General features: G+C 67.9%; 1 protein-coding gene across 17 annotated transcripts in view; it reads right to left on the bottom strand.

Annotated features, from left to right (window-relative positions):
- LOC106730389 (adhesion G protein-coupled receptor B1) overlaps positions 1-12,672 on the bottom strand; it is a 57,334-nt gene extending 44,662 nt beyond the window's left edge. For 2 of the 17 annotated variants that reach the window (XR_004326453.1, XR_004326451.1), the window contains exons 1-2: positions 3,647-6,062; positions 1,425-2,759 (exon numbers count right to left, since the gene is read on the bottom strand). The gene's annotated coding sequence lies outside the window, so the exon portion shown is untranslated. Of the gene's footprint in view, positions 1-342; positions 537-1,424; positions 2,760-3,646 lie in introns of all 17 variants that reach the window. The other 15 variants (XR_004326442.1, XR_004326447.1, XR_004326439.1 and 12 more) reach the window with 15 other exon arrangements.
- Positions 12,673-13,700: the final 1,028 nt, after the last annotated feature.

Here is a 13,700-nt window from a genome sequence, read left to right as displayed (position 1 = left end):
ATGGGTAAATTCCTAGAAAAATATAATTTATTCAACTGATACAAGACATGGAAAACCTGCATTGATTTTTAACCACTAAAGAAACTGAATAGTCAAAAATCTTCCCATATGGAACAATCTAGGCCCAAACAGCTTCACTGGTAAGTCCTAGCAATCATAAGGAAGGAGTATTTCCAGCATTAAATCTCTTATAAAAAATTGAAATGGGGATCTCGCGCAGTGTGCGGGCACACAGCCTTGTGTCCTCTGTCTAAGGCTCCCGGGAGCAGCACGGCGGGGGGTGCGGGTGGGTAGAGGCAGTCCCAATCCGCAGCAGGGCGCCCTGCCTACCCAGGGCCTTACCTGAGCCAGCAGCTCAGGGTGGTCCTGGGCTGCACGCTGCTCACCAGTGGGCCTTGGGTGGTTTGATGGCCCGGACGGTGGAGCGGACCGCAAAGGCGGAGGCCCTGTGCACACCGGACTGCGAGCGGGAGGGTACGGCGATTCTGGGGATGGACAGCAGGCAGAGGCAGCGGTGGGGGCTAGGGGCCGCCCGGCTAGAGACAATCAAGTTGCTCCCATCACCCCCACGGCCTGGCCTGGGGGAGGCCTCTTCTGCTCCAGCTTCATGGACCGCACTGCTCCCTGTCCGCCTCCCCCTGGCAGGCGGGCACGGAGTGGCCAGTGGGGTTTGCAGTGGCGATGGTGGAATTGGGGCTGACCCTTGAGAGCGCGGGGATTTGATCCCGTTCCACGCTCTCACTGTCACCGCCCCGGCACACTGACTGCACCGCACCATGCCTGCCTCCCAGCAGCAGACAGACCTGTAACCTGTGACCTGAGGACGGGGGGGGGGGGGCGGCAGAGGACGCCCCCAGGACAGGACGCGGCGGAGATGGGAGCAAATCGACAGGCTCCCAGGGGCAGAACCCTCTCCCCGCTGCCGTCGCTGCCGCCGCCCCCGCACCCTGACAGCACCACTCCGCCTCCCAGGAGCAGGCTGGCCGCGAGACGTGCACCCCGCGAACGTAAGGGGAGCACGGGCCACCCCAGCACAGGCCGCGCGGGCATAAGGATCAAACCCAGGGGCGCACACGGGGAAGCACCCATCCCACCGCGGCGGCCCCGTGAACGCACCGAACCGCACCCGCCTGCCGGGGGCAGGCCATGACCCAAGGGCCGGTCGGAGGTACCCCGGGGCCGGCCAGCGCCCTCCCACCTCCCGGGGCTGCACCCGCTTTCCCAAACGTGGTGGAGAAGCGGCGACGAAGACGTGGGGTTCAACAACTACTAACGGGGCGGGTTGGGGTGGGTGGGGCACCACGAGCCAGGGCGGCGGCCCGGGCCTCACCTCCGCAGCCCTCCCTGTGCGCCTCCCCAAGGGTACAGACCAGGCCTCACCCGCCGGCCCCCCGACCTGCGCGCCCGCACCAGCGCCCCCTTACATGCTCGGCGAAGGCAGCGGAGGCGACGGCTCGCGGCGGCCCGGACCCCAGGCCGCGCTCCTCCTCCAGGAGCTGGTCCAGGGGCAACCGGCTTCGGCGGACGTCCGACAGGCTCTGGGCGGTTCACGCGTCTGCGCAGCTGTGCGTCGGCGCGCGCGCGCGCGCGCGCCCCCTCCTCCCGCCTGCGCGGCCTTCCTCCCCCACGCCCCGCCCCTACCCCTCCCCCTCCCGCCGGTAGCAGTGATGCCCGGGCCGGGGCTCACGCACTATGGGACACTGCGAGTGGGGCCGAGTGGGGCCGGGTGGGGACGGGTGGGCCCGGGTGGGGCCGAGAGGGGCCCAGCCCGGCCATGCCAGGCCGGGCCGAGGGGTGGTGGGGCTGGCCCACCCGCGGCCCAGGACGGGCCAGCTGGGCTCCCAACCCCAATGCCCCCACCCAGACGACGACAGGGCCCCGGCCCACAATCACAAGCAACACAGGCCCCGGGCCAGGCCGCACACCACACTCCCAGGTCCTCCGCTGGCCGCCACACAAACCCCTCACCCCCGTCACGGCCCCCGGGGAACACCACCTCGGCCACACATGATTCTTCACCGGACCCCCGAGACAGGGCTCCTTCTCCTCATACGGAGGTCCCCACCCCCAACACTCTGCCCCATTATAACTCCTACGCCACAATCCCTGCAAACCAAGCTGAACCCTCATGCTTCAGCCCAGGTCCCTCCACCACCCAGGGATGATCCCCTCCTCCCGGGATTACCCCCTACCCCTCAGGCGGATCCCCCCAACTCTACGCGCCCCTCCCCCGGGGACGGCCACCTCACTCCTCAGCTGGGTCACTTCCACTCCCAGCGGCCTCTCACCCCTCAGCCTGTCCCCCCCACCCCGTCACCGCCGGATTCCCCCTTGGCTCCCACTGCACCCCCTACCCGGGGATGACCCCCCTCACCCTGCCAGGGGCAGGATGGCCTGGGCCTGGTCACCATGGCGGCAGCCGCCAGATGGGGATCTCGCGCAGTGTGCGGGCACACAGCCTTGTGTCCTCTGTCTAAGGCTCCCGGGAGCAGCACGGCGGGGGGTGCGGGTGGGTAGAGGCAGTCCCAATCCGCAGCAGGGCGCCCTGCCTACCCAGGGCCTTACCTGAGCCAGCAGCTCAGGGTGGTCCTGGGCTGCACGCTGCTCACCAGTGGGCCTTGGGTGGTTTGATGGCCCGGACGGTGGAGCGGACCGCAAAGGCGGAGGCCCTGTGCACACCGGACTGCGAGCGGGAGGGTACGGCGATTCTGGGGATGGACAGCAGGCAGAGGCAGCGGTGGGGGCTAGGGGCCGCCCGGCTAGAGACAATCAAGTTGCTCCCATCACCCCCACGGCCTGGCCTGGGGGAGGCCTCTTCTGCTCCAGCTTCATGGACCGCACTGCTCCCTGTCCGCCTCCCCCTGGCAGGCGGGCACGGAGTGGCCAGTGGGGTTTGCAGTGGCGATGGTGGAATTGGGGCTGACCCTTGAGAGCGCGGGGATTTGATCCCGTTCCACGCTCTCACTGTCACCGCCCCGGCACACTGACTGCACCGCACCATGCCTGCCTCCCAGCAGCAGACAGACCTGTAACCTGTGACCTGAGGACGGGGGGGGGGGGCGGCAGAGGACGCCCCCAGGACAGGACGCGGCGGAGATGGGAGCAAATCGACAGGCTCCCAGGGGCAGAACCCTCTCCCCGCTGCCGTCGCTGCCGCCGCCCCCGCACCCTGACAGCACCACTCCGCCTCCCAGGAGCAGGCTGGCCGCGAGACGTGCACCCCGCGAACGTAAGGGGAGCACGGGCCACCCCAGCACAGGCCGCGCGGGCATAAGGATCAAACCCAGGGGCGCACACGGGGAAGCACCCATCCCACCGCGGCGGCCCCGTGAACGCACCGAACCGCACCCGCCTGCCGGGGGCAGGCCATGACCCAAGGGCCGGTCGGAGGTACCCCGGGGCCGGCCAGCGCCCTCCCACCTCCCGGGGCTGCACCCGCTTTCCCAAACGTGGTGGAGAAGCGGCGACGAAGACGTGGGGTTCAACAACTACTAACGGGGCGGGTTGGGGTGGGTGGGGCACCACGAGCCAGGGCGGCGGCCCGGGCCTCACCTCCGCAGCCCTCCCTGTGCGCCTCCCCAAGGGTACAGACCAGGCCTCACCCGCCGGCCCCCCGACCTGCGCGCCCGCACCAGCGCCCCCTTACATGCTCGGCGAAGGCAGCGGAGGCGACGGCTCGCGGCGGCCCGGACCCCAGGCCGCGCTCCTCCTCCAGGAGCTGGTCCAGGGGCAACCGGCTTCGGCGGACGTCCGACAGGCTCTGGGCGGTTCACGCGTCTGCGCAGCTGTGCGTCGGCGCGCGCGCGCGCGCGCCCCCTCCTCCCGCCTGCGCGGCCTTCCTCCCCCACGCCCCGCCCCTACCCCTCCCCCTCCCGCCGGTAGCAGTGATGCCCGGGCCGGGGCTCACGCACTATGGGACACTGCGAGTGGGGCCGAGTGGGGCCGGGTGGGGACGGGTGGGCCCGGGTGGGGCCGAGAGGGGCCCAGCCCGGCCATGCCAGGCCGGGCCGAGGGGTGGTGGGGCTGGCCCACCCGCGGCCCAGGACGGGCCAGCTGGGCTCCCAACCCCAATGCCCCCACCCAGACGACGACAGGGCCCCGGCCCACAATCACAAGCAACACAGGCCCCGGGCCAGGCCGCACACCACACTCCCAGGTCCTCCGCTGGCCGCCACACAAACCCCTCACCCCCGTCACGGCCCCCGGGGAACACCACCTCGGCCACACATGATTCTTCACCGGACCCCCGAGACAGGGCTCCTTCTCCTCATACGGAGGTCCCCACCCCCAACACTCTGCCCCATTATAACTCCTACGCCACAATCCCTGCAAACCAAGCTGAACCCTCATGCTTCAGCCCAGGTCCCTCCACCACCCAGGGATGATCCCCTCCTCCCGGGATTACCCCCTACCCCTCAGGCGGATCCCCCCAACTCTACGCGCCCCTCCCCCGGGGACGGCCACCTCACTCCTCAGCTGGGTCACTTCCACTCCCAGCGGCCTCTCACCCCTCAGCCTGTCCCCCCCACCCCGTCACCGCCGGATTCCCCCTTGGCTCCCACTGCACCCCCTACCCGGGGATGACCCCCCTCACCCTGCCAGGGGCAGGATGGCCTGGGCCTGGTCACCATGGCGGCAGCCGCCAGATGGGGATCTCGCGCAGTGTGCGGGCACACAGCCTTGTGTCCTCTGTCTAAGGCTCCCGGGAGCAGCACGGCGGGGGGTGCGGGTGGGTAGAGGCAGTCCCAATCCGCAGCAGGGCGCCCTGCCTACCCAGGGCCTTACCTGAGCCAGCAGCTCAGGGTGGTCCTGGGCTGCACGCTGCTCACCAGTGGGCCTTGGGTGGTTTGATGGCCCGGACGGTGGAGCGGACCGCAAAGGCGGAGGCCCTGTGCACACCGGACTGCGAGCGGGAGGGTACGGCGATTCTGGGGATGGACAGCAGGCAGAGGCAGCGGTGGGGGCTAGGGGCCGCCCGGCTAGAGACAATCAAGTTGCTCCCATCACCCCCACGGCCTGGCCTGGGGGAGGCCTCTTCTGCTCCAGCTTCATGGACCGCACTGCTCCCTGTCCGCCTCCCCCTGGCAGGCGGGCACGGAGTGGCCAGTGGGGTTTGCAGTGGCGATGGTGGAATTGGGGCTGACCCTTGAGAGCGCGGGGATTTGATCCCGTTCCACGCTCTCACTGTCACCGCCCCGGCACACTGACTGCACCGCACCATGCCTGCCTCCCAGCAGCAGACAGACCTGTAACCTGTGACCTGAGGACGGGGGGGGGGGGCGGCAGAGGACGCCCCCAGGACAGGACGCGGCGGAGATGGGAGCAAATCGACAGGCTCCCAGGGGCAGAACCCTCTCCCCGCTGCCGTCGCTGCCGCCGCCCCCGCACCCTGACAGCACCACTCCGCCTCCCAGGAGCAGGCTGGCCGCGAGACGTGCACCCCGCGAACGTAAGGGGAGCACGGGCCACCCCAGCACAGGCCGCGCGGGCATAAGGATCAAACCCAGGGGCGCACACGGGGAAGCACCCATCCCACCGCGGCGGCCCCGTGAACGCACCGAACCGCACCCGCCTGCCGGGGGCAGGCCATGACCCAAGGGCCGGTCGGAGGTACCCCGGGGCCGGCCAGCGCCCTCCCACCTCCCGGGGCTGCACCCGCTTTCCCAAACGTGGTGGAGAAGCGGCGACGAAGACGTGGGGTTCAACAACTACTAACGGGGCGGGTTGGGGTGGGTGGGGCACCACGAGCCAGGGCGGCGGCCCGGGCCTCACCTCCGCAGCCCTCCCTGTGCGCCTCCCCAAGGGTACAGACCAGGCCTCACCCGCCGGCCCCCCGACCTGCGCGCCCGCACCAGCGCCCCCTTACATGCTCGGCGAAGGCAGCGGAGGCGACGGCTCGCGGCGGCCCGGACCCCAGGCCGCGCTCCTCCTCCAGGAGCTGGTCCAGGGGCAACCGGCTTCGGCGGACGTCCGACAGGCTCTGGGCGGTTCACGCGTCTGCGCAGCTGTGCGTCGGCGCGCGCGCGCGCGCGCGCCCCCTCCTCCCGCCTGCGCGGCCTTCCTCCCCCACGCCCCGCCCCTACCCCTCCCCCTCCCGCCGGTAGCAGTGATGCCCGGGCCGGGGCTCACGCACTATGGGACACTGCGAGTGGGGCCGAGTGGGGCCGGGTGGGGACGGGTGGGCCCGGGTGGGGCCGAGAGGGGCCCAGCCCGGCCATGCCAGGCCGGGCCGAGGGGTGGTGGGGCTGGCCCACCCGCGGCCCAGGACGGGCCAGCTGGGCTCCCAACCCCAATGCCCCCACCCAGACGACGACAGGGCCCCGGCCCACAATCACAAGCAACACAGGCCCCGGGCCAGGCCGCACACCACACTCCCAGGTCCTCCGCTGGCCGCCACACAAACCCCTCACCCCCGTCACGGCCCCCGGGGAACACCACCTCGGCCACACATGATTCTTCACCGGACCCCCGAGACAGGGCTCCTTCTCCTCATACGGAGGTCCCCACCCCCAACACTCTGCCCCATTATAACTCCTACGCCACAATCCCTGCAAACCAAGCTGAACCCTCATGCTTCAGCCCAGGTCCCTCCACCACCCAGGGATGATCCCCTCCTCCCGGGATTACCCCCTACCCCTCAGGCGGATCCCCCCAACTCTACGCGCCCCTCCCCCGGGGACGGCCACCTCACTCCTCAGCTGGGTCACTTCCACTCCCAGCGGCCTCTCACCCCTCAGCCTGTCCCCCCCACCCCGTCACCGCCGGATTCCCCCTTGGCTCCCACTGCACCCCCTACCCGGGGATGACCCCCCTCACCCTGCCAGGGGCAGGATGGCCTGGGCCTGGTCACCATGGCGGCAGCCGCCAGATGGGGATCTCGCGCAGTGTGCGGGCACACAGCCTTGTGTCCTCTGTCTAAGGCTCCCGGGAGCAGCACGGCGGGGGGTGCGGGTGGGTAGAGGCAGTCCCAATCCGCAGCAGGGCGCCCTGCCTACCCAGGGCCTTACCTGAGCCAGCAGCTCAGGGTGGTCCTGGGCTGCACGCTGCTCACCAGTGGGCCTTGGGTGGTTTGATGGCCCGGACGGTGGAGCGGACCGCAAAGGCGGAGGCCCTGTGCACACCGGACTGCGAGCGGGAGGGTACGGCGATTCTGGGGATGGACAGCAGGCAGAGGCAGCGGTGGGGGCTAGGGGCCGCCCGGCTAGAGACAATCAAGTTGCTCCCATCACCCCCACGGCCTGGCCTGGGGGAGGCCTCTTCTGCTCCAGCTTCATGGACCGCACTGCTCCCTGTCCGCCTCCCCCTGGCAGGCGGGCACGGAGTGGCCAGTGGGGTTTGCAGTGGCGATGGTGGAATTGGGGCTGACCCTTGAGAGCGCGGGGATTTGATCCCGTTCCACGCTCTCACTGTCACCGCCCCGGCACACTGACTGCACCGCACCATGCCTGCCTCCCAGCAGCAGACAGACCTGTAACCTGTGACCTGAGGACGGGGGGGGGGGGCGGCAGAGGACGCCCCCAGGACAGGACGCGGCGGAGATGGGAGCAAATCGACAGGCTCCCAGGGGCAGAACCCTCTCCCCGCTGCCGTCGCTGCCGCCGCCCCCGCACCCTGACAGCACCACTCCGCCTCCCAGGAGCAGGCTGGCCGCGAGACGTGCACCCCGCGAACGTAAGGGGAGCACGGGCCACCCCAGCACAGGCCGCGCGGGCATAAGGATCAAACCCAGGGGCGCACACGGGGAAGCACCCATCCCACCGCGGCGGCCCCGTGAACGCACCGAACCGCACCCGCCTGCCGGGGGCAGGCCATGACCCAAGGGCCGGTCGGAGGTACCCCGGGGCCGGCCAGCGCCCTCCCACCTCCCGGGGCTGCACCCGCTTTCCCAAACGTGGTGGAGAAGCGGCGACGAAGACGTGGGGTTCAACAACTACTAACGGGGCGGGTTGGGGTGGGTGGGGCACCACGAGCCAGGGCGGCGGCCCGGGCCTCACCTCCGCAGCCCTCCCTGTGCGCCTCCCCAAGGGTACAGACCAGGCCTCACCCGCCGGCCCCCCGACCTGCGCGCCCGCACCAGCGCCCCCTTACATGCTCGGCGAAGGCAGCGGAGGCGACGGCTCGCGGCGGCCCGGACCCCAGGCCGCGCTCCTCCTCCAGGAGCTGGTCCAGGGGCAACCGGCTTCGGCGGACGTCCGACAGGCTCTGGGCGGTTCACGCGTCTGCGCAGCTGTGCGTCGGCGCGCGCGCGCGCGCGCGCCCCCTCCTCCCGCCTGCGCGGCCTTCCTCCCCCACGCCCCGCCCCTACCCCTCCCCCTCCCGCCGGTAGCAGTGATGCCCGGGCCGGGGCTCACGCACTATGGGACACTGCGAGTGGGGCCGAGTGGGGCCGGGTGGGGACGGGTGGGCCCGGGTGGGGCCGAGAGGGGCCCAGCCCGGCCATGCCAGGCCGGGCCGAGGGGTGGTGGGGCTGGCCCACCCGCGGCCCAGGACGGGCCAGCTGGGCTCCCAACCCCAATGCCCCCACCCAGACGACGACAGGGCCCCGGCCCACAATCACAAGCAACACAGGCCCCGGGCCAGGCCGCACACCACACTCCCAGGTCCTCCGCTGGCCGCCACACAAACCCCTCACCCCCGTCACGGCCCCCGGGGAACACCACCTCGGCCACACATGATTCTTCACCGGACCCCCGAGACAGGGCTCCTTCTCCTCATACGGAGGTCCCCACCCCCAACACTCTGCCCCATTATAACTCCTACGCCACAATCCCTGCAAACCAAGCTGAACCCTCATGCTTCAGCCCAGGTCCCTCCACCACCCAGGGATGATCCCCTCCTCCCGGGATTACCCCCTACCCCTCAGGCGGATCCCCCCAACTCTACGCGCCCCTCCCCCGGGGACGGCCACCTCACTCCTCAGCTGGGTCACTTCCACTCCCAGCGGCCTCTCACCCCTCAGCCTGTCCCCCCCACCCCGTCACCGCCGGATTCCCCCTTGGCTCCCACTGCACCCCCTACCCGGGGATGACCCCCCTCACCCTGCCAGGGGCAGGATGGCCTGGGCCTGGTCACCATGGCGGCAGCCGCCAGATGGGGATCTCGCGCAGTGTGCGGGCACACAGCCTTGTGTCCTCTGTCTAAGGCTCCCGGGAGCAGCACGGCGGGGGGTGCGGGTGGGTAGAGGCAGTCCCAATCCGCAGCAGGGCGCCCTGCCTACCCAGGGCCTTACCTGAGCCAGCAGCTCAGGGTGGTCCTGGGCTGCACGCTGCTCACCAGTGGGCCTTGGGTGGTTTGATGGCCCGGACGGTGGAGCGGACCGCAAAGGCGGAGGCCCTGTGCACACCGGACTGCGAGCGGGAGGGTACGGCGATTCTGGGGATGGACAGCAGGCAGAGGCAGCGGTGGGGGCTAGGGGCCGCCCGGCTAGAGACAATCAAGTTGCTCCCATCACCCCCACGGCCTGGCCTGGGGGAGGCCTCTTCTGCTCCAGCTTCATGGACCGCACTGCTCCCTGTCCGCCTCCCCCTGGCAGGCGGGCACGGAGTGGCCAGTGGGGTTTGCAGTGGCGATGGTGGAATTGGGGCTGACCCTTGAGAGCGCGGGGATTTGATCCCGTTCCACGCTCTCACTGTCACCGCCCCGGCACACTGACTGCACCGCACCATGCCTGCCTCCCAGCAGCAGACAGACCTGTAACCTGTGACCTGAGGACGGGGGGGGGGGGCGGCAGAGGACGCCCCCAGGACAGGACGCGGCGGAGATGGGAGCAAATCGACAGGCTCCCAGGGGCAGAACCCTCTCCCCGCTGCCGTCGCTGCCGCCGCCCCCGCACCCTGACAGCACCACTCCGCCTCCCAGGAGCAGGCTGGCCGCGAGACGTGCACCCCGCGAACGTAAGGGGAGCACGGGCCACCCCAGCACAGGCCGCGCGGGCATAAGGATCAAACCCAGGGGCGCACACGGGGAAGCACCCATCCCACCGCGGCGGCCCCGTGAACGCACCGAACCGCACCCGCCTGCCGGGGGCAGGCCATGACCCAAGGGCCGGTCGGAGGTACCCCGGGGCCGGCCAGCGCCCTCCCACCTCCCGGGGCTGCACCCGCTTTCCCAAACGTGGTGGAGAAGCGGCGACGAAGACGTGGGGTTCAACAACTACTAACGGGGCGGGTTGGGGTGGGTGGGGCACCACGAGCCAGGGCGGCGGCCCGGGCCTCACCTCCGCAGCCCTCCCTGTGCGCCTCCCCAAGGGTACAGACCAGGCCTCACCCGCCGGCCCCCCGACCTGCGCGCCCGCACCAGCGCCCCCTTACATGCTCGGCGAAGGCAGCGGAGGCGACGGCTCGCGGCGGCCCGGACCCCAGGCCGCGCTCCTCCTCCAGGAGCTGGTCCAGGGGCAACCGGCTTCGGCGGACGTCCGACAGGCTCTGGGCGGTTCACGCGTCTGCGCAGCTGTGCGTCGGCGCGCGCGCGCCCCCTCCTCCCGCCTGCGCGGCCTTCCTCCCCCACGCCCCGCCCCTACCCCTCCCCCTCCCGCCGGTAGCAGTGATGCCCGGGCCGGGGCTCACGCACTATGGGACACTGCGAGTGGGGCCGAGTGGGGCCGGGTGGGGACGGGTGGGCCCGGGTGGGGCCGAGAGGGGCCCAGCCCGGCCATGCCAGGCCGGGCCGAGGGGTGGTGGGGCTGGCCCACCCGCGGCCCAGGACGGGCCAGCTGGGCTCCCAACCCCAATGCCCCCACCCAGACGACGACAGGGCCCCGGCCCACAATCACAAGCAACACAGGCCCCGGGCCAGGCCGCACACCACACTCCCAGGTCCTCCGCTGGCCGCCACACAAACCCCTCACCCCCGTCACGGCCCCCGGGGAACACCACCTCGGCCACACATGATTCTTCACCGGACCCCCGAGACAGGGCTCCTTCTCCTCATACGGAGGTCCCCACCCCCAACACTCTGCCCCATTATAACTCCTACGCCACAATCCCTGCAAACCAAGCTGAACCCTCATGCTTCAGCCCAGGTCCCTCCACCACCCAGGGATGATCCCCTCCTCCCGGGATTACCCCCTACCCCTCAGGCGGATCCCCCCAACTCTACGCGCCCCTCCCCCGGGGACGGCCACCTCACTCCTCAGCTGGGTCACTTCCACTCCCAGCGGCCTCTCACCCCTCAGCCTGTCCCCCCCACCCCGTCACCGCCGGATTCCCCCTTGGCTCCCACTGCACCCCCTACCCGGGGATGACCCCCCTCACCCTGCCAGGGGCAGGATGGCCTGGGCCTGGTCACCATGGCGGCAGCCGCCAGATGGGGATCTCGCGCAGTGTGCGGGCACACAGCCTTGTGTCCTCTGTCTAAGGCTCCCGGGAGCAGCACGGCGGGGGGTGCGGGTGGGTAGAGGCAGTCCCAATCCGCAGCAGGGCGCCCTGCCTACCCAGGGCCTTACCTGAGCCAGCAGCTCAGGGTGGTCCTGGGCTGCACGCTGCTCACCAGTGGGCCTTGGGTGGTTTGATGGCCCGGACGGTGGAGCGGACCGCAAAGGCGGAGGCCCTGTGCACACCGGACTGCGAGCGGGAGGGTACGGCGATTCTGGGGATGGACAGCAGGCAGAGGCAGCGGTGGGGGCTAGGGGCCGCCCGGCTAGAGACAATCAAGTTGCTCCCATCACCCCCACGGCCTGGCCTGGGGGAGGCCTCTTCTGCTCCAGCTTCATGGACCGCACTGCTCCCTGTCCGCCTCCCCCTGGCAGGCGGGCACGGAGTGGCCAGTGGGGTTTGCAGTGGCGATGGTGGAATTGGGGCTGACCCTTGAGAGCGCGGGGATTTGATCCCGTTCCACGCTCTCACTGTCACCGCCCCGGCACACTGACTGCACCGCACCATGCCTGCCTCCCAGCAGCAGACAGACCTGTAACCTGTGACCTGAGGACGGGGGGGGGGGCGGCAGAGGACGCCCCCAGGACAGGACGCGGCGGAGATGGGAGCAAATCGACAGGCTCCCAGGGGCAGAACCCTCTCCCCGCTGCCGTCGCTGCCGCCGCCCCCGCACCCTGACAGCACCACTCCGCCTCCCAGGAGCAGGCTGGCCGCGAGACGTGCACCCCGCGAACGTAAGGGGAGCACGGGCCACCCCAGCACAGGCCGCGCGGGCATAAGGATCAAACCCAGGGGCGCACACGGGGAAGCACCCATCCCACCGCGGCGGCCCCGTGAACGCACCGAACCGCACCCGCCTGCCGGGGGCAGGCCATGACCCAAGGGCCGGTCGGAGGTACCCCGGGGCCGGCCAGCGCCCTCCCACCTCCCGGGGCTGCACCCGCTTTCCCAAACGTGGTGGAGAAGCGGCGACGAAGACGTGGGGTTCAACAACTACTAACGGGGCGGGTTGGGGTGGGTGGGGCACCACGAGCCAGGGCGGCGGCCCGGGCCTCACCTCCGCAGCCCTCCCTGTGCGCCTCCCCAAGGGTACAGACCAGGCCTCACCCGCCGGCCCCCCGACCTGCGCGCCCGCACCAGCGCCCCCTTACATGCTCGGCGAAGGCAGCGGAGGCGACGGCTCGCGGCGGCCCGGACCCCAGGCCGCGCTCCTCCTCCAGGAGCTGGTCCAGGAGCAACCGGCTTCGGCGGACGTCCGACAGGCTCTGGGCGGTTCACGCGTCTGCGCAGCTGTGCGTCGGCGCGCGCGCGCGCGCGCCCCCTCCTCCCGCCTGCGCGGCCTTCCTCCCGCCCGCAGCGCCCCTCCTCCCGCCCGCTGCAGGGACTCTTGGCCTTGGCTTCTGCTATAAGGGAAGTGTGGACTATAGTAACTGCATTACATTTCATTTTTGTTATTTGAAATGGAGTAGAATAATTACAAGTAAAATAACATTTGTTACATAAATGAATGTGATCAAGATACTGATTGTATTTGGAAAACACTACTCTTAGAGAATTTTTTTTCGTATTTCAATATGATGTAGCATTTTACAAAATTTTGAAAAGAATTTTCTTAAAACGAGAATTGACTATCAGATCATTTAAATACTGTTTTTCAATGTGAAATTGAATGAATTTTTGTAAAATGGTTTGTGATATTGTATGAAAACTTACATTCCTAGTAGCTTTAAAAGAGTAGAAAGGAGTATTTATACTTCTTTGGTGATCTCAGTACATAGAATTTTTGAATCGCCAATTTCATTTAAACATTTGTTAGTGTAATTTTAGGATTTTCATGTAGTTTTAATGTGTACTTAACATGTACATGGCGTTTTGTTCTTCATTGGTTCTTTTGACTGGAGAAAAAAATTAAATATTTATTCATTCATTGATTGATCCTAATTTGTTATGTTATTGTATCACAGATGTTTTCTAGACATAGTGATAGAGCCTAAAATCTGTATTACAGTATTTTTATAAAAATAATGTAAAGTGACAGACTGATTTCACAGAAACAAACTTTAATATCACACAGTTTTAAAGTGTCTTTTTAAGTCTACACTAAAATTGTATTTTATTTCTTTATAGTCAAACAAAAGATGTCTGAATGAAGATTCAGAGATTTCTTGGTTTTTGTCTAAATTTAAATTGCCCTCTACTGTCAAAAACATGTAATGCTGACAAAGAAAAAATTTGACAAGTATGAAATCAAAATCTAGACAGTGAGAGGTGGAAGAGAACCAGGAGAGGTAATGGCGCTCTGCCCTGGGGCAATTCAGTTTGTAATGT

The sequence above is a fragment of the Camelus ferus genome, chromosome 15 (assembly GCF_009834535.1).
Source record: "Camelus ferus isolate YT-003-E chromosome 15, BCGSAC_Cfer_1.0, whole genome shotgun sequence".
NCBI classification, from domain to species: Eukaryota; Metazoa; Chordata; class Mammalia; order Artiodactyla; family Camelidae; genus Camelus; species Camelus ferus.
This window is presented reverse-complemented; position numbering and strand designations above follow the sequence as displayed.